The sequence below is a fragment of the Eschrichtius robustus genome, chromosome 9 (assembly GCF_028021215.1).
Source record: "Eschrichtius robustus isolate mEscRob2 chromosome 9, mEscRob2.pri, whole genome shotgun sequence".
Taxonomy (NCBI): Eukaryota; Metazoa; Chordata; class Mammalia; order Artiodactyla; family Eschrichtiidae; genus Eschrichtius; species Eschrichtius robustus.
The window spans coordinates 17,110,536-17,131,338 of record NC_090832.1 but is presented as its reverse complement, the minus strand read 5'-3'; the positions used below and the strand labels follow the sequence as shown (position 1 = coordinate 17,131,338).

General features: G+C 39.7%; 1 protein-coding gene across 2 annotated transcripts in view; it reads left to right on the top strand.

Moving 5' to 3' along the window:
• Positions 1 to 20,803, top strand: part of UST (uronyl 2-sulfotransferase) — a 288,030-nt gene that overhangs the window by 67,293 nt on the left and 199,934 nt on the right. The gene's annotated exons all lie outside the window — the stretch shown is intronic.

Sequence of the window (20,803 nt, the reverse complement as noted above, 5' to 3'; positions counted from 1 at the left end):
CACACACACACACACGTACACACACACACACATTTCTACACCGATTTCTATATCTATCATATCTAGTAATGCACACAGTCTGTAAAAACAAGCCTGGTATACGGTCTCAAGGCAGGTTTTTGACATATAGAGCCCAAGTAGCCATGGCCCATGAAACACTTCTGTGGGGGAATACAAGTAACTTGGTATTTCTTAAATGATATGAGCAAAACTGATTTTCCTTCCTTTGGGATGGGGTTTGTAATCTCAAAGGTAAAAACTAAATATATAAGCCTAAGACATTATTTTTGCATCAAAAGTCAGAATCTTACTGGAAGAACTTGAAAAGGCAAACTTTATATACTGTGGTTAGTAGAAAACAGTTTTTTTGGAAAGAGCAAGTAAGATTTTAATTGTTTTTATTAATAAGCTAATTAAATAGGCTCACCATTAAAAGGAGCTGATGCAAAGTATTCATGGCTCTTACAAGACTCATGGATGTTTGTGTTTGTGCGTGTGGGAGTGGGTGGGTGTACCTGCATGTACGTGCACACGCTGAGAGGAGGGTGAGTTTGCCACATCTTCCCGCATCACCAGAGAGGTATAGATAATTTCCTTTAGTTTTAGAAGAGACAGTTGCAAGAAACCATTCTTTTGTTGAAAAATGTGAAATATGGCACAAAATCATGATTTTTGGAGACTTTTTCTGACATAATGGCATGCTTTTCCAGACTGCATAAAAGTTTATGACAAAAACCAAAAGGATGATTTAGAAAGGTTTTTGTTTAAAGAAAAAAAACCTAAATATAGCAAACTGAAAAAAGGAAGTTTATCGTTGACTATATAAAATTTACCCTTGGGGAAAAAAGGTAATCTATAAGGTAATATGCAGTCCTTTGCCCTAAGAAAGCCTTTTGTATCTCCAGCTAATATCAGGTATTCTTGAAATCAATAGTAATCTGATTGCCTACAGAGAACAGTTGCCCTCCTGTGCTTTAAGCCAAAGAGGAACTGTGCACTTTTGTGATAAACATAATTTAGAGGAGGATTATATTTTCTTCCTTAATTTATTAGCTACTGGTGCTGCCTTATTCTGTTACCCATATTTCCTTTTCATTATTCAGTTGATAGCACAGAAAAAGGAATATGATATTAGGATTGGTAGCAGTACACCTTAATTTGGAAGGGTGGGAAATAAAGGCTTTCTTAAAACTTGTCTCCTTAATTAGAAAGATTAACTAGTGTGTTTAGAGTTTCGGTTAACACTACTCTCTGGTGGATTCTATCTTGTGTACTGTAGACTGGAATGAGAGGGATTTTTACAGATTTTAGATTCAGAATGAAGTGATGTAACCAAGATGGCAGAGTAGGAGACCCCAGCTCTGCCCTCACTACAAAGATCAACAGTGAGACAGCTGTCCACAAACAAAACCAGCTCTGGGAGAGCTCTGTAGTCCACTTAAGAAACTTGAGCAACACAGTGGAACAAAAAACTTGAGAATAACCACACAAAAGGGAAGGAAGAATGGGTTCATTTTGTCTGCATCATTCCATCCCTTAAGCCGGCATTCCTCAATTTGAAGAGGGAACTCCCCAGATAGAAAGAGTTTGCTTTGCTGGGAAAGGGTGAGCAACCAGCTCCCTCAGTCTTTTGAGGCACCACATGAAGGACGTGCTTTGGTTTCATCCCAGTAGCCTTTGCAGTCTCTGTGGATCACTCACAGTGCTCACCAACCACCACACAGTTATAGATGGTGTGGACACTAGTGGCCTCAGGGGATGAGTCACCATGTCCCCCTGGGCCTGGAGCCACCACGCTCCCCCACGTTTAGTACCCTGCACCCCTAGACCGAGGGTTACAGCATGCTCTAGCATGCCCCACCCACAGGTGAAGATCTTTCCTTAACAAAGTCAGTCCATAAAGTCTGAAAGAGGTGACTGCTTCTTCAGATGTTCAAACATCTACACAATGTTACAGGGGTCATGAAGACTCAGGGAAACATGACTCCACCAAAGGAACACAACAAACCTTCAGTAACTGACCTAAAGAAATGGAGATACAGAAATCACATGACAAAAAACTCAAAATAATTATTTTAAGGATGCTTGGAGAACTGCAAGAGAACAGATAATAAACAGTTCAACAAAATCAGGAAAACAATACAAGAATAAAATAAGAAGTTCAACAAAAAAGTTTTAAAAACATTTAAAAAGAATCAAACAAATTTTGGAACTGAACACTATAGTGACTGAACTGAAGAATTCAATAGAGAGCTTCAACATCAGACTGGACCAAGCACGAGAAAGAATCAATGAGCTTGAAGACAGATCATTTGAAATTATTCTGTCAGAGGAGCAAAAAGAAAAAAGAATGAAAAGAAATGAAGAAAGCCTACAGGATTTATGGGACACCATTAAGAGAAGCAATCTATGCATCATTGGTGTCATAGAGGAGAAGAAGGGGAGAAAGGGTTAAAAGCTTATTTAAAGAAATAATGGCTGAGAACTTTCCAAACCTGGTGAGAGATTTGGGCCTCCAACTTCAGGAGGCTAATATGTCACACCAAAATTTCAGTCCAAAGCTATCTTCTCCAAGACACATTATAATAAAACATCTAAAATCAAAGACAGAGAATATTAAAAGCAGTAAGAGAAAAACAATATTATTTCATACAAAGGAACTCCCATGAGGCTATAAGCTGATTTCTCAACAGAAACGTTGCAGGCCAGGTGAGAGTGGAATGATATATTCAAAATGCTGAAAGAAAAGAACCACCAACCAAGACTATAGTTGACCCTTGAAAAACACAGGTTTGAACTACATGGGTCTATTTATCCACAGATTTTTTTTCAATAGTAAATACTACAGTACTACATGATCTGCAGTTGGTTGAATCTGAGGATGCGGAACCATGAATATGGAGGGCCAGGGAATACAGAGGGCACACGTATACAGAGGGCCACCTATAAGTTACACACAGATTTTCGATTGAGAGGAGGGTTGGTAACCCTAGCTCCGGCATTGTTCAAAGGTGAACTGTCTTTACCCAGAAATAAAGGTTCTCCCTAAGAAAAGCTGAGGGAGTTCATCATCACTCAACCTGCCTTACAGGAAATGCTGAAAGGAGTTCTCCAACCTGAAATGAAAGAATGCTATCTAGTAGCATGAAAATATGTAACACACTGGTAAACGTAAGTATTCAGTCACATTCAGAATACTCTAATGCTGTAATATGGTAGTGTGTTAACCACTTAACTCTAGTATAAAGGTTAAAGGAAAAAAGTATGAAAAATACCAATACCTACAATAATTTGTTAATGGATGCACAATATAAAAAGATTTAAGTTGTGGCATCAAAAACATAAAACGTGGAGGGGGAGAGTAAAAGGGTAGAATTTTTGTATGCAATTGGAGTTTTGTTATTGGCTTAAAATAGACTGTTATATCTATAAGCTATTTCAAATAAACCTCAGTAACCACAAAACAAAAATGTATAGTAGATATGCACAAGATAAAGAGAAGCGACTCAAAATAGGACCTTTTTGGGTCAAAATCATCAATTTACAAAGGAAGACAGCAAGGAGGAAGAAAGGAACAAAGGAACTGCAAGACATCCAGAAGACAATTAACAAAATGACAATAGTAAGTCCTTCCTACCAATAATTATTTTAAATGGAAATGGATTAAATTATCCAACCCAAAGGCACAGAGTGACTGAATGGATAAAAAAATAAGACCCAACTACATGCTGCCTGCAAGAGACTCCTTCTGGTTCCAAGACACACATAGGCTCAAAGTGAAGGGTTGGAAGAAGGTATTCCACACAAATGGAAACCAAAAGGGAGCAGGGGGAACTATACTTATATTAGACAAAATAGATTCAGAATGGATGAAAGAAGAAAAACTTGACAAATACAGCTTCAAGTGATGGTTAGCTTATGTTTGATGTTTTTATTTCTCAAGGTAGAGTTCTAGTCTTTCACCACTTGTCTGTAGCAATTATCCTATCACTTATAAATGATCAGAAAAAAAAAAAGAATTCACATTAGGTTTAAAGAGAAGATTTGGAAGTCTGAGGATGGTTTTGAGTGATACAAGGAGATAACAGAAGGAACCTAAAATGCAGGGAGGAAATGAGAATGAAGGACCAATAACACCAGGGAAATCTGAAGATGTACTTAATGTTCTGAGTATTTTTCCACTACAGCAGGTATCTTTGGCCTGTTAGGAGCATCTGAGCTCATTTAGCTTCATGAACTTTAGATCATATTTCTGGAGCTCTAAGTTCAAGTTATGTTGATGAAGTGTGCTCAGATGGCCCAAAGAAGTTAGGTTTTAGGGGCTGAATGACAAGAATGTGTTGGATAAACCTGGCTGTTCTCTAGCTCTGAAAAGAAGATGAATTGGGTCAAGGTCTGTGCTATAGCTACTGGGTGATTGTGCAATCACAGATATAGTAAGAGACAGTTCCTTGGCCTCCTGCTTGACAAACTCAGGGCCAACATACTTGACACAAAACACAAGTTTTCTTTGAAGGCTTATATTGTGCACTATAATACTAATAGAGAGCTTTAGAGATCAACTTCTGCTGGATGGGTGGGGTGGGTACTATTTGAAAACATCCAATCACTGTCACACTAGAGAACACTGATACACTGAAGGGGCCATGCGCTACTGGGAGATGGTTTTTGCTAGAAGGTACTCTCCTCATTTATTTTCACTATCTCTGGATCGAACTTGATGGGGATAGATTGTGTTTTCTTAGTACCAGAATCTGGTCAGTACAGCTGTCTGGGTTACTTGAATCATTGCAGAATGTTATTGGGGGGTGTGTGTGTGTACAGCATCTCCTTTCTACTTGAAAGGCAGGTGGAAGATTGGGAGATTGAAAGTGGGAGAGATGTGGGTTGGCAGGTTGGTCTGACTAATATGTCCCCCCTAATGGTAGGCCAGTATATTCTGCCACCCTAGTTGGAGCCTGAAGTCATTTTATTGGCCAGGCTGTCTTGAAATCGCTTGTTTGGCTTCAGTCATAGCACAAGACGTACCCCCTTCCTTCAGCTTCAAACCAGCAATGTCAGGTTGTGTCCTTCTCGTACTGTATCCCTCTGACCTTGCTTTGGTGGTCACAACTCCTTCTCTGACTTTCTCTTCTGCTTCACTCAGTGATCACATCAGGACCAACTACATAATCCAGTATAATCTCTCCACCTCGAGATCTTCAACTTAATTACACCTGCAAAGTCCCTTTTGCCATGTGAGGTAACATATTCACAGGTTCTGGGGATTAGGACATGGATATCTTTAAGGGCCATTATTCTGCCTACCAACAAATACCAAAAAATAAGGGCATTGCTGATAATGGCTAAACGCAGATGATCTTGGTCTCTCTACAGTGTGAGCAGTTAACAGTACGTACATCTGGTTTGCTGGCAAATGGACCTTTGGACGTTCCAATTATCATCAAAATAGATTCAACTTTTATTCTACGTATAGAGTGGAACAAGATTCTGAATAAAAAGAATTACATAAGATTTCTTCTCTAATTCTGAGAGAGGAGTCTGTGGCCTCCTGTTGGAAAAAAAATGTCTAAACTTCAAATGAGATATCTCAACAAGAATATTCATCATGATCCTGGTCATCTTGCCATGTTCTCAATTTTTAAATTATTCTAGTTTGTAAAAAGAAATGCAATTGTTAATTAAAGAACTTGCTCTTTATTTATTAAAATAGTAATGTTGACATGATATTTAGATGAACATATGTAGTTTTCTAAAACATAGGATAGGAACATTTTACCCTCAAGCATATATTTTTTTAAAGTGTTTTTATACCTTTTTTGAAATGATTGGATTAAGGAGAGTGGGAAAGTCTATAGCAGTCCATTTTCATTTGTTATTTTGAGAGACAAAAAATTTTTCATAGAGGTTGTCAGTTGTTTCCATGCATTTACAAGTGAGTTTGAGCTATTCACTTTCTGGATTTTGGGTAATCCTACAGGGTTTTGACTTCTAAATTTCTATTTGTTTAACTTGGGTCTGACAGGTTGATATTCTCAAATACTTTGTTAGTCTATGTGTTATTTTAAACAAAGAAAACTGTGATTGTTTAGAAATCTGATTCTTATTTTATCACCAGATTTGAAGTCAAGAATTATATAAAGAAAGAGCTCGGAAAGAGCAATATCATAAACTAATAATGCCATTATATTATTGTTGGAAAAATTAAGCTTGCAGAGTGAGTTATTGGAATATAATATTTGGGAATACATCTAAGTGACCATATGCTCCTTAAAATAAAAAAATTCTTTTGCTTAAGAGGGGCAGGATAATGTGATATGAAGAGCACAGACTCTAGAACAAGTCTGTCTGGGTTGAAATCCTTGGCTGTGCCATTTGCTAGACATGTGTTCTTGGACAGGTCACTTTACCTCCACCTGGCTTCATTTTCCTCATCTGTAAAATGGAGGAGAAAACTAAACAAATTTATGTACCTAAAGCACTTGGAGAAATGCCTGATCCATAGTAGGTGAATCAAAGTCTTTGTTATGCTACTACTGCTGCTGCTGATGGCGATGATAACGATGATGATTATATTTAAGCTTTACAGCAAAAATATGCATTAAATAATCATTATTAAGCATTTTTCAAGGCTTAAAAGAATCCTGAAATTAATCAAATCGACAGTAGACAGAATTTAATGTTACAATGACATTTCATAACCAGTAGTATATCGTGGTTAACTTTTTCTTAGTACTCCATTTGAATAGGCCAACTAAAACCAGAATATCCTCTTTCTTAAAAATTAGAAAGCAGATGCTATTTATTTGCCAGGGAATAAGCAGGAATTAACCAAAATATACATCGTCTACCGTAAACACAATGCCACCAATTCCTTGAAGTAAGGAGTGGAAAATTCATTTAAGACGTATGTCCCTGATCTATTTAATTGAGGGTTCTCAGGGACAAAGTGGATATTTCAAGTTACAACCTGGGAGTTTTTTTTTTTTAGTTGTTAAATGTAAGACCACACATGTTTAAGAGTGGTAGGGGAAATAGATCCCTACTTAGGGCTTAATATGTATATGCATCCTCTGCTCCCAAATTCCCTTTAACCCATGAATGCATGTTGCCTAGTTCTGCCCCTTCCACCCAACTATTGGAGCAGGGCACTTGTGCGCTAATGATCCTCTCCATGCCAAGTTCCCAATCTGGAAAATGCAGAAATTGTCAGCCATGTCCTGACCTCATAGTGAAGCTGGGAGGGCATATGGGATAACAGTGTACTATGTGAAAGGCCAGGTGCAAGTATTATTAAATATGCTGTGTTCTGTTCAGTCTGCTTCCAAGATTCATCTTGAATCTTTCCTGTTCTCTGCATCTCCACCTGCCTTTATTTTCAGTCCATAACTTCTTTTCTGGGCTCTGTACCAGCCTTTCCCTCACAGTCTCTTTTGTTCTCTTTGCCTTCACTAGTTATTTTTACCCCCTGATTATTTTAAATTTTGGGGGGTTGATTTTTTATGAATTCAAAAATATTTATTTTAAGACGTTTTCTTATTCTTCTCTGTATTCCTCTTCTTTTTAATCGTGACTCGTAGCTTCAGTTCCAAAAATGAAACAATTTTACCACACCCATCATTATGTATTTCTCTACTTACTTTGGTATGACCTAAGGAATATTATTTTGGAAGCTGTCATTTTTAGTAATTTCACAGTTTGTGACTTAGAGAGCAAGGACATCCTGGAGTTAGTAGCATGGGCAAAGGCTTTCACACCATCTCCAAAACATTGAAAAACCACTGGGCACTGGTATTTTATGTATGATTGCTGCATAAAGGGCTGTGAGTTCTAAAGCATCTTGTCTGTGAGTCTGGGTAGTGCTTCAAGAAGTGTGAGTACAAAGCAGCAAGACGTAAGATCTGTAATTTTTAAGGTAATTTGAGGAACAAATGCCTCCCTAAAATAGTTCCCTTAATAAAGCAACTTGCTGAATTATTTGGGGACAGACACGAGGAGGTGCTTTGTAGAATTAGTTGGAAACTGGACCAAACTATCAATCTCCTTTTGCCAGTTTATGGCAAGTAGGCCAGGTTTTGTTGGCAACATGAGGTATATGTTTAAAAATAGTATTTTCCATTGTCACCTCATTTTTTACATTTATAGCATAACTAGTTTAGAGCATGAAAGAGGGATGGCAATTAATACAGGAAGTGATACACCCAACATAGGTTCAGTCCGATTCTCCCCCTGCAGGGGCCACTGAGCAGCAGCCCCAGGGTCCTAGTACATTATTTCAGGTTTATTGAGCACCCACTGTAATGTGCAGTCTATTGAAAATGCGACCATTGCCCTTGATCACAGAACTGTGGAATATTTGTGCAAGATGAGAAGTTGAAGGTTTTCTAGTCCAATGGTTCCCAAGCTTTTGGATGAGAAACTGGTAGGAATGTTGCTTGGGGACTGCCAAGTAAGCACATTAGAAAAAAAGCCTGACCTTGAAGATATTATGCTAAGTGAAATAAGCCAAACACAAAAGGACAAGTATTATATGATATCACTTATGTGAGGTACCTAGAGCAGTCAAATTCACAGAGAAAGAAAGTTTGGGATGATGAATAAGTTCTGGAGATGGATGGTGGATGGTTACACAACACCGTAAATGTACTTAATGCCACTGAACCGCACACGTAAAGTTGGTAAATTTTATATTATGGATACTTTATCACAATTAAAATAATCTACCATCTACTTTCATAACTGTTGCATAAAAGAAAGGATGTTTTCACATCAGAAAGCAAGGAAGAAAGGAAAAGAAAGAAAAACAGAGAAGGAAAGAAAGAATAAAAGGGAGGGGGGAGGAAAGGAGAGGAATGATCTCAGATTAAAGAATATTCCTTTAAAATTATTAAGTGTAACCTTATGGAAAAAAATCAATTCATTGTCCTTTGTTTTCTCCTTTTGTCACAGACTGGATCAGCACCGACTGGTTCACAACCACATACCAGCGTTTAGAAATTAACGTAGTACAGTTCTCTCATTCGCAGATTAAAAACTCAGATGCAGAGAGGAAGTGTCTTATCCAAATATCACAGTGTGTATTTGTGATTGGGACAATCATTTCATGACTCATGGAGAGTGTTCTTTTGACTTTACGATGCCCATTATTACAGGAAATTGGCTGTATAGTTTTAGTGTTGTTTTATTAAGGCTGTACTGCTATTGGTTTCAGATTTAGCTCATTTATTGAATCCCTTCTAATGCCAGGCATTGTAAATATTTTCTATTTTCATTTAGCAGACATTAATGTAGTGCTTATTAAGAGCAAGGCATTGTTCTAACTGCCTTACAAATAATAACTCATATAATTCTTATAATAATGCTAAGAGATAGGTATTATTGTTATCCTCATTTTAAAGATAAGGACACTGAGGCCCAGATTGCTTAAGTAATTGCTCCAAGTCATAGAGCTAGTACTTGGTGGATTAAAATTCAGGTTTTTTTTTTTTTAATTAATTAATTAATTAATTAATTAATTTTTTTGGCTGTGTTGGGTCTTCGTTTCTATGCGAGGGCTTTCTCTAGTTGCGGCGAGTGGGGGCCACTCTTCATTGCGGTGCGCGGTCCTCTCACTATCGCGGCCTCTCTTGTTGCGGAGCACAGGCTCCAGACGCGCAGGCTCAGTAGTTGTGGCTCACGGGCCTAGTTGCTCCGCGGCATGTGGGATCTTCCCAGACCAGGGCTCGAACCCGTGTCCCCTGCATTGGCAGGCAGATTCTCAACCACTGCGCTACCAGGGAAGCCCTAACATTCAGTTTTGACTCATTACAATTAAACTCAGTTACCTACCCTGGTTATAAATAGTGGGTCTGATACATACAAATGCATTTGATTAAATTTTAATTAACATTAGACCAGACATCATAAAATGCATTTTTTAAAAAACTCAGGGATGTATCTGTCTAAGGATATTGTTAGATCCCTATCGAACTCAGCCATAATTAGATGCCAAGATTTGGTGAGTGTCTTAGTTAGCTTGGGCTGCTATAACAAAATACCATAGACTGGGTGGCTTAAACAACAGACATTTATTTCTCATAGTTCTGGAGGCTGGGAAGTCCAAGATCCAGATGCCTGCAGATTCAGTTCCTGGTGAAGGCCTGCTTCCTGGCTTGTGACAGCTGCTTTCTTGCTGTGTGATGACATGGCCTCTTCTTGGTGTATGTGCCTGGAGAGAGTAAGATTTCTCTGCCTTCTTCTTATAAGGGCTCTAATCCTATCATGAGGGTCCCATCATGACCTAATCTAACCTAAGTATCTCCTAAAGGCCCCACTTCCATATATGATTACACTGGGGCTTAGGGCTTCAACTTATGAGTTTTGCGAGGACATAGGCATTCAGTCTACAACAATACTGTGCATATTAATTTTCTTTAGTCCTTAAGAAATCTATAAACTGAATATATTGCTTATGGATGTAATTTCCATATCTTAGTGTGAAGCCCTTAGGATCCTAGTACAGTGCAAATTTAGTTTAAAGGTATAACTGAGAGACACCTAAAAACTAGTCAGCATGTCACAGGGGGAAAGGACAATATATAGCACTTCCCCAGGTCTGCACTGCCCTGTTACAGTAACGTGGTGATAGGGAAATGAAGGTGAGACTATTGCATGTTGAATTAGTGATAACGATTATGGTGATTTAGTGGTTTTGAGGAGAATTTTCAGGAGAAAAGTCAAAGTAATCTTGTACAGGAAAGTGAATCAGAAAACACAAATCCAATTGCATAGCAGAATCCTATACCTTATTAGAGTTGAGATACCTATTGGAGAAATGTAGTCAGTTTATATTAGGACTTTTGGCAGATCAATTTTATTTGATATGTAGGTAAGGATTCAAAACTAATGAACTATTTATAGTCCTTGATTTTTTTAAACTTGCTTCTTATAACTAGCAAGCAGTGCCAAGTCAGTATTGTATTTCTGTCTTTTCTTTGTCATAACTGTCAGAACAAATAGCCAGTAAAAAAGGATGCAAAAAAGCTTTCATCTTGAGATGTTAATAAGAAGAAAAGAAGGTATAGGAATATTCCCTTCTCCAGCACCATTTGTTGGAATCATTCTTGACCCTTTTGTCCTCCCCGCAAAAAGCACCAGCCTATTGGAGACCTTCTCACACTGTTTCATTTAGTTCTGTGAAGACGTTATTGGTAGGGCATAACAAAACAATTATTTGCAGTGATAGGAAAACATCACAAACATGTTTTTTAAAATTGTGGAGCCTATAGAAAGAAAGAAAAAAAAGACAACCCTGGTTTTATGAAATGAGAACAAGAAAGTTCCCAGTGGAAAAAGTGTGTGTCCAAGATGAAATGGATACCTTGTGGTCCAGGAAATTTAGGAGAAAGACAAGTAGGCTTTAGATGTTCTAACCTTGCTGGAAACACTGTCACCTTTCCAGGGAGCCACCCACCTGTAAACTTCACAGAGTCTACGGTAGAGATCTGCAGCTCGGAGAAGTGGAGTGACTGAAATTCAACAGGCACAAACCTGAATGTTAATTTTTAAAAACATACCTTTGAAATCAGCCATTTCATCAAAAAAGGTTAAAGGAAAAAACATTTTTCCAGATTTAAGCACAGTCTTAAGGGCCTGCATACATCTTTTTTTTTAATAGAGCAGTATGTGTATATATATATATATATATATATATATATATATATATATATATATTTATTTATTTATTTATTTACTTATTTATTTATTTTTGGCTGTGTTGGGTCTTCGTTTCTGTGCGAGGGCTTTCTCTAGCTGCGGCAAGCGGGGGCCACTCTTCATCGCGGTGCGCGGGCCTCTCACTATCGCGGCCTCTCTTGTTGCGGAGCACAGGCTCCCGACGCGCAGGCTCAGTAGTCGTAGCTCACGGGCCCAGTTGCTCCGCGGCACGTGGGATCCTCCCAGACCAGGGCTCGAACCCGTGTGCCCTGCATTGGCAGGCGGATTCTCAACCACTGCGCCACCGGGGAAGCCCTGCCTGCATACATCTTGATGGTTAAAGAGCAAGGTCTTTTTCTTATCGATGTGAGTGTTATGTGAAATGACTGATTTTGAGAGAAGCACTTGCCATGCTGAGCTTTACCTCCTCTTGTTTTTGTTCAGAAATTGGTGCTGTTATTGAAACAATATGGGTGAGCATCTGTCTCAAACATGTAATTTTTTCCACCTATTCTCTCTGTGGTTTTACATTGTTTAACAGCTTTTAAAGGGACTTTTAAAGAATAGCACTGATACTCACAAGAGGAAAAAAAAAATCACATACAGTTATAAGATTCATTTCATTTTAATCTTGAATACATTTAAGCAAAAGAAAAAAAATACCCAATGTCAAAATAAAATACTTCTTTGACTACCTTAAAAAAACACAGGGTATTATCATTTAGTCACTTCTTGCAGGAAAGCCCTTACTAGGAGGTAACCTTTAGATTTTCTAGGTGAAAGTAAACCATTTTGAGAAAGCATTAGCTTTGCTGAAACAGCATTATTTCCAATAAATAAGCCACTCATTCATTTAGTTCTTTGTTTATTGAACAGTTACTGAGGGAGTACTGTGAGCTGGAGGCTGTGCTCTGTGTGGGGATAAATAAAATACAGATCCTGCTGTCATGGAATTCACACTGTTTAAAGGTAAATTTCAACTGAAGATTGCCAGTAGAAAACAGCCATTTTTTTTTTAACATCTTTATTGGAGTATAATTGCTTTACAATGGTGTGTTAGTTTCTGCTGTATAACAAAGTGAATCAGCTATACATATACATATATCCCCATATCCCCTCCCTCTTGCATCTCCCTCCCACCCTCCATATCTCACCCCTCTAGAGGGACACAAAGCCCCAAGCTGATCTCCCTGTGCTATGCAGCTGCTTCCCACTAGCCATCTATTTTACATTCGGTAGTGTATATATGTCAGTGCTACTCTCTCACTTCGTCCTAGCTTACCCTTCCCCCTCCCTGTGTCCTCAAGTCCATTCTCTACGTCTGCATCTTTATTCCTGTCCTGCCTCTAGGTTCTTCAGAACCTTTTTTTTTAGATTCCATATATATGTGTTAGCATACGGTATTTGTTTTTCTCTTTCTGACTTACTTCACTCTGTATGACAGACTCTAGGTCCATCCACCTCACTACAAATAACTCAGTTTTGTTTCTTTTTATGGCTGAGTAATATTCCATTGTATATATATGCCACATCTTCTTTATCCATTCATCTGTCGATGTGCACTTAGGTTGCTTCCACGTCCTGGCTATTGTAAATAGTGCTGCAGTGAACATTGTGGTACATGACTCTTTTTGAATTATGGTTTTCTCAGGCTATATGCCCAGTAGTAGGATTGCTGGGTCATATGGTAACTCTATTTTTAGTTTTTTAAGGAAGTGCAAGAGGGTTCCCTTTTCTCCACACCCTCTCCAGCATTTATTGGAAAACAGCCATTTAATAAGACCTATCAACATTCAGTGCCTACAGTATATAGGTAAATAGTCAATCTTTAAGGTAGTATGTTGGTATCAACTCTGAATTCTATTCCAGGAAACACAAAGACTTTTTATTTAATTAAAGAGGAATTACAAAACATCTTATGATCCCTGTGCAATATAAGGGAAGGTGGCCAATGGTCTATTTTTCAGTTGGGAGAAAGGTAATAAGCTTAATCAAGCCTGTCTCTGGTCCCTGGTTAGCTCTCCTCAGGGCTTGTTAAGATTTAATCGATTTATTAGCGAAGTGGTCTTTTCATGAAGGGCTCAAGTACCGTTGTTTTCTGAGTCTCTAGTCTATCATTTGACATGTTGCAAAATGGGTACCGCCCCCCGCCCCCATGCACGGAGTGAGACAGCTCACTGGCACCCAGAGTGTTGGCCAGCCTGCATGCTTAGTTGGGGGCCTGTAGGGTTTTCCAAGATGACGCCTAGTTGATTCATTTCTGAATCTCAAGCGTTGACATTTGTGTAAAAATATGGGAGTGTGTAGGGCAGGAAGTTCAGAACAATCAGCTTTCCTTGGAAAATATTTTCCCTTTTCAATTTCATGGCTATTTTTAAAAAGGGATGTTAGAAACTTGAGTTAGTTTAAAGTTGAGTATATGTTTTCCTTTCACGATGGCATATAATTATTTTCAGTAAAGACTAAAAGAAACCATCGTTTTTTGTTGTCTAGCCAATAACTCACTAAAAGGAGCAGTGCTGCTTTAGAGGTCTGGGTTGTGGTGACTGAAAGCAGAACTTCTGGGAGTTTCACTTTTTTCTTGAATTTGAACTTGCAGAGTTCATGTTCTGTGGAGAAGGAGGAGCAGTCCCAGGCACACACAGGGGGAGCATCTGCTTGATAGCCTTCTCAATTAATCCGCACAGCTCCCTGCGCTCAAATGCATTCTTGCCAAAAGTCAATGCGAAGCTAACGTGTATGGAAATTATCTGTTCTGAGTCATGAGTTACTCTTCTTAGCTATAGTTGTTATTGATACTGTAATAACTTGGCAGCATTTCATCATTTTTTCTTATGTCTGGCTCATGCTAGCTTGTGTTAACTCCATGTCACAAAAACCCAAACAAACATAAATTTCCTAGGACCTACTTGGCATCTGGCAGTGTTTCACACAACTACCTAATTTATTTATTGACATTCATAGTAAAGATGGCTCATCATGAATTGATACAGTGTTCAGGCCCTGCCACGCTCCTAGCTGAGTCACCTTGGGTGAATCACTTAACTTCTCTGAGCACTGGAGTCTTGATACAGGGATTGAATTAGAAAATCTCTAAATTCCCTCTAGTTCTGAAGGATTTGATGAATGTAGTTGTTCCTAGGATGAGTTTGAGCTCTCTGTTACCATTTTCGGATGCCACTGGAAACACTGAGAGGCCCTGCAAAAAGATGGACACTGGGTCCACCAAGTATCCAGGATGGGAGGGTGGGCAGTCTGAGGGGTGCACAGGTGACCCCCTGGGGAGGCAAGAACTTCCCCCCAAGGTGGGTGAGAAAGCAAGGTGCTTCCCAGGTGAAATAGCTTGCCCTGAGATGTTGGAGACTGGATTACTATGCCATGAAGAAGAGATGAACAGTTCTCTTCAGAAGTAATGGGAAACCACTTGAGTCAGAATCATTTTCCTCAGTTGATGACTCATGAGGGCTTAAATTGGAGGAGAAAACAGAATTCTAGATAGTTTCATGGATATTTGAGAAAAACATTTAGCTCTCCAAAAATACCCATTTATATTGATAGGTATTATCAGTATACCTGGCATGAGTAGTGATATGTGTTAGAATTTCAGGTGCCTTAATAAATAACACTGCTTTAGTCCTCTTCTGAATTTTAGACCAATTCGGAACCATTGGAAACAGGCAATTCGAGATCAAAATGGCTTCAGTTTGCATCCCATGGGCTCGCTAACTCTCCTCTAAATTGAAGATATCCTCCTGAACATGCGCTATGTTCCCTTACTGGGACAAAGCCCACGCCATTAAGAGAACGGAGTGGCAGAGGGTATCAGAATTGAGGAGATAGGCTGGTTCCAAAAGCCGGAAATATTTAGTTACTTTCTCCAAAACTCATCCATCAAACAAGTCACTAAAAAAAGTTGGGAGAGGTCAAACCAGGAATGTTCTCTGGCTGGAGTTCCTTCACTTGGGTCCCAAGACGTAGAAAAGAACACTCCTAACGGTTAGCATCAAACTCATTATAGTGTTGGGAACTGTGGTTGCAAAATATGAGAGAAGTATACATTCAACAAGTATTTATTAAATGCCCATCAAGTAGCCAGCACTCTTCTGGGCTCTGAGATATAGCAGAGAACAAGACATCCAAGGTCTCTCTTCTTACGGAGCTTACATTTTTGGGGGATGAGGCAATAATAAACATATAAATAAGATCATTTCAAATATTCGTAAGAAAGTAAAACAGGATAATATGACAGAACAATTAAGCATGGGGTGAGGGAAAGGGGACTCACGATAGGATGGACAGGGAAGGCCACCCTCAGGAGGTAACAGACGACCTGGGGGCCTGGGGATGAGGGTTAGAGGGAGCAGCCTGTTCCAAGGCCCTGAGGCAGGAATGGGCTTGGTGGCTTGAGGAGCAGAACGAAGGCCGCTGTGTGTGAGCGCAGTAGCATGGGTGACAGCACTGGGTTGCCAGGCCGGAAAGGAAGATGGGCCAGGTCATCTGGGAGTCAGGTGCCTCCTGGTGTAATAGAAAGCCACTGGAGTATTTAAGCAGATCCGTTTGAATCATCTGGGGAACTTGCTAAACGGAAGACTTTGGTTCATTAGACCTGGGGTGGAGCCTGAGAGTCTGCATTTCTAACAGCAAACAGGCGATGCTGTTGCTGCTGGTCCGTGGACCCAACTATGAGTATCAAGGTTCTCAGTCATGTTTGAAAAGATCACTTGGCCCTGTGGAGGGTGGAGAAAGAATTGCAAAGGTTAAGAGTAGAAGCGGGGAGATCAGCGTGAAGCTATTGCAGGACGCACAAGGGCATGGACATTTAAGATCGTGTGACTGAGGCCTGATATTCCAGAACAGAGGTTCCAGTAGGTTCAACTCAAGGGTATTGCACAGATACGTGCCCCAATATGCAGCAACCCAATATTCAAATCCAATAAGTATTTATTATTTTGCAATAAGTATTTCAATAAGGCTAATATTCAGCTCCTACCATTGTTCATTGAGTACCTACTATATTCCAGATCAGTGTTCCTCAAGCTGTAATGTACATAGGAATCACTCAGGGATCTTGTAAAATGTGGATTCTGGTTTAATAGGTCTGAGGTGGGGCCTGGGAGTCTGCTTTTCTAACAGGCGACATTGACAGTGCTAGTCTGCAGAGCACACTCTGAGCTCTACCCCGGTGGTTTTCAAATCATACTATGAGAATGAGTCACCTGGGGAATTTTAAAACTACCAGTGCTTAGATCAAACAAGATGAATCTTCAAACTCTCTGGAGAAGGAGCCCAGACGTGTATTTTTTTTAAAGACGTTCCCCAGGTGATGCTAATGTGTAGTTAGGGCCGAGACCCTCAGAGCTAGCGATGGTCACCCAGTTTCTCTGGGGAGGTGGCTAGTACTATTGTTCCCATTGCACAGAGGAGGTAAATAGGTGCTAATTAACTTGCCCAAGGTCACATGGCCAGTTTAATGATAGAGCGGAGATTTCAACCTAGTTCTTCTAACTCCAAATTTAGTGCTTTTTTCATAGTACCACACTAAGTCCCTATTTCCCTGTTTTGGGCAAAGCTCACTGTGCTAGTTATTGAGGGGAACATTGTATGAGGCAGGGTCCAATGAGGAAACCGAAACTCAGGTATTTCAAACAGAGGGAATCTAGTACAGGTGATTGGTTACAATGGCACTGAGAGGGCTAGAGGGAAAAAAGGAAGGGGCAGTTGCAGAAGGAGCAGAAAGGAAGAAACGGTTGTTGCAGAAGGCTAAAAAGGAAGAAACTGTTGCAGAAGAGACAAAAGGAAAGGATATTCCCTGAGATCAGGAAACCGCCATGGTCCTGGGCTGGAAACTATGAACTTGCATCTGGTACTGCACTGCCAGAGATGCTGTCTTTTGTGGTCACCCTGCAACCACTGGACCCACGCTTCCCCCAAACCCTAACCCCACTTGAATCTAAGCCCTGTTTAAAAAGGGTTGTTGGTAGGCAAATGGGGTTTGACTTATGCATTCTGTCTGAAGGCTGTATTTGCTAGAATGCGCCTCTTCTGTATGCAGAAGAATATGATAGATGATGTTCTGAACACTGAAACTTTTAGCTGTTGGTCATGTCCTAGTGGTCACCATCAAAAGGAAGCAGATATTGTTCTTTGGTATTTGGAGCCTGACCCTCTTCTGCTCTGAGCCCTACCCCCAGGGAGCGTTTCTACTTGCTGAGCCCTGGTGATGGACACGCCCAGGTTCCCCGTCTTCGCCCTGTGCTCGCTGTCTCTTCCCTTGGTTGGTGATTACCCTTTCTCTACTGCGCAGTGTGTGTGCTTACCATGCTGTCCCAGCTGGTGTTTGTTAGTGAGAACTTGCCCTTGTGCTTGGCCATGCCTGCCTTCTGAAACTTGATTGAACTTCTTCAGTGACCAAGAAACTTTTGCAAAGAAAGAAAAAAACGACTGTAAAATTATAATGGCTCTTCTGGATATTTTGATAGATTTTTAAAAATAAAGACGAGTAAGGTTTAAAATAGAATAAAATTGTCTTTCTCATAACTTGTGAAGAAAATGTTTTTAAAAAGCAGAGAAAGATCAGCTTTTATTAAGTGGTACATTAAAAAATGAAGTTAGCATGGACGTATAAATACTACCTAATGTAAAATAGATAGCTAGTGGGAAGCAGCCGCATAGCACAGGGAGATCAGCTCGGTGCTTTGTGACCACCTAGATGGGTGGGATAGGGAGGGTGGGAGGGAGACAAAAGAGGGAGGGGATATGGGGATATATGTATATGTATAGCTGACTCACTTTGTTATAAAGCAGAAACTAACACACCATTGTAAAGCAATTATACTCCAATGAAGATGTTAAAAAAAAAATGAAGTTAGAAAATTTCTTATGGTATCAGCAGTTAATTTTTATCCATAAAACGAATTCCCATACCCGCATTTATTTACATAATTTCCTCTCTCATGATTAATTTAATACTTACAAAGAGAAGAAATCATTGAAATAGTTTTTTTTTCCTGCCAGAATTTCACCCTGTCCCAATTTCTATCTATGATAAGAATATTTATGTTTTTGGAACTAGGAAGAGAGAAAATCCCAGTAAATTAATAGATGTTATTTTATATTCTGCCGTGATTGAATTACTATTTGGTAATTACAAATGAGAAGAGCAAGAAAGAGGTATTGGTTCTGATCACTAGGGCTTGTGGAGGCTGCTGGCTTACTTTGTTAAGGAGAATGGTGTGCAGCCTTCCAGGAGGGGAGTTAACAGGTATCATTCCCCCAAAGGTGTGAGTAGCCTGAGGAAAGCTGTGGGGATTTTCTTCCCATCTGCATGTCCCTTCTTCTGTGGTTATGCTAACAAAGTGAGAATATTATTTAAACCTTGTACTTTTATTTTGCTGGAGTATTTGATATGTTTAAAAAGCGTAAGACCATTTCCTCAGGAGGCATATGCTTGCACTTAGCCTTAATTCATACCCTTGGAGGCAGCAAATACAGCGGGGCCCTATTCTGTGTATTTTAAGAGGTTTCTTATAACAGGGCTGGTCTGTTGGCGATACTGGTGAGTAGCACTTAGAGGGTTTACAAACCACTCAGTGGTGGTGATGACATACTCAGTGTGGTTCTGGAAGCTAAATAAAACACAGGAAAGAGATATTCAATAAAATAAAGAACACAGCTATGTAATTATTGCCAGAAATGAAAATTTGAAACCCTGAATTTGAATGTGGTCTAGGCACCTGAAGATTCTGTAGATAAACATAATTTCCCAGATTAAAATTTCGGGGAAGAATGTCTATCTCAAGTGTCTTATTTAGATCAAATATTTTGAAAACTTTTTGACTGATCGTAGGAGAAACAGGGAGCACATGTTGAGAGAGACAGGTGCCCACAAAAGAAACATTCCCTCCTTAGTGGCTCCATTTACGGTTAGTAAGCCTGAAGAGCGCGCCATCCAGGTGGTCATCACGTATTTTCTACTAGGAGATTTTTTTTAAAAATTTTATTTATTTATTTATTTATTTATTTATGGCTGTGTTGGGTCTTCGTTTCTGTGCGAGGGCTTTCTCCAGTTGCAGCAAGCGGGGGCCACTCTTCATCGCGGTGCGCGGGCCTCTCACTGTCGCGGCCTCTCTTGTTGCGGAGCACAGGCTCCAGACGCGCAGGCTCAGTAGTTGTGGCTCACGGGCCTAGTTGCTCCGCGGCATGTGGGATCTTCCCAGACCAGGGCTCGAACCCGTGTCCCCTGCATTGGCAGGCAGATTCTCAACCACTGCGCCACCAGGGAAGCCCTACTAGGGGATTTTTGACCATCTCGTAAGATGTAGACCAGTACTGTGGAATTGTTTTGTGATTTAAAATGCAGATCTAAAAATAAGTTTTTCTTTTAGAAGGACTGATCTTTTAATGACAGTGAGCCAATCAATTCTATCACAGTTTGAGGTTAAGAGACACCCCTTCTCCTGTGGATAAATTCTAATCCAAGTCTTTAGATTTTTTTTGGTAGCCATTTGCATGGGAAGTCAGCTAATGTCTTTCAAGTCTCTGCTATACTAAATACTCCACTGTCCTAGATGTTTTCACTCAGGCTATCTCATTTAATCTCCAAGATAACTTTCTTAGGTATTTTCCAGGTAAAAGAAACTGAGACTCTAAAGAGGTGAGATAATTTGCCAAAGGCCACAGGGTAAGTAGGTACTCAATTCCAGATTCCAATCCCAGCTTGTCTGCCTAAAGCCGTATCATCTCCCCAAAACACTTTGATAGCCATGATTCCATGTGACATGGGCCTCGCAGGGTCAAATACATTTGTAATGTGGCTGAGTTTTCCATTTTACCTGAAGTTAATCATACTTCCAGTATAATCCAGGTATTTTTGGTTTATTTTTGTGTTTTGTTATTTCTCCCATTTATAGTTCCTAGCGTGATGTGCTGTGTATAGCACATAATTAATGAATACTTGAATCAATCCATTTTCATGGATCTTGAGCCCCATGAAAGCTGCTTAACTTACAAGGGTCAGGGTAACCTTGGCTGGAAAAGGTACAGAGATGGAATATCTCCACCTTTTTTTCTACCTGGTAAAATCCTATAACAAAGGCCAGTACATACCATC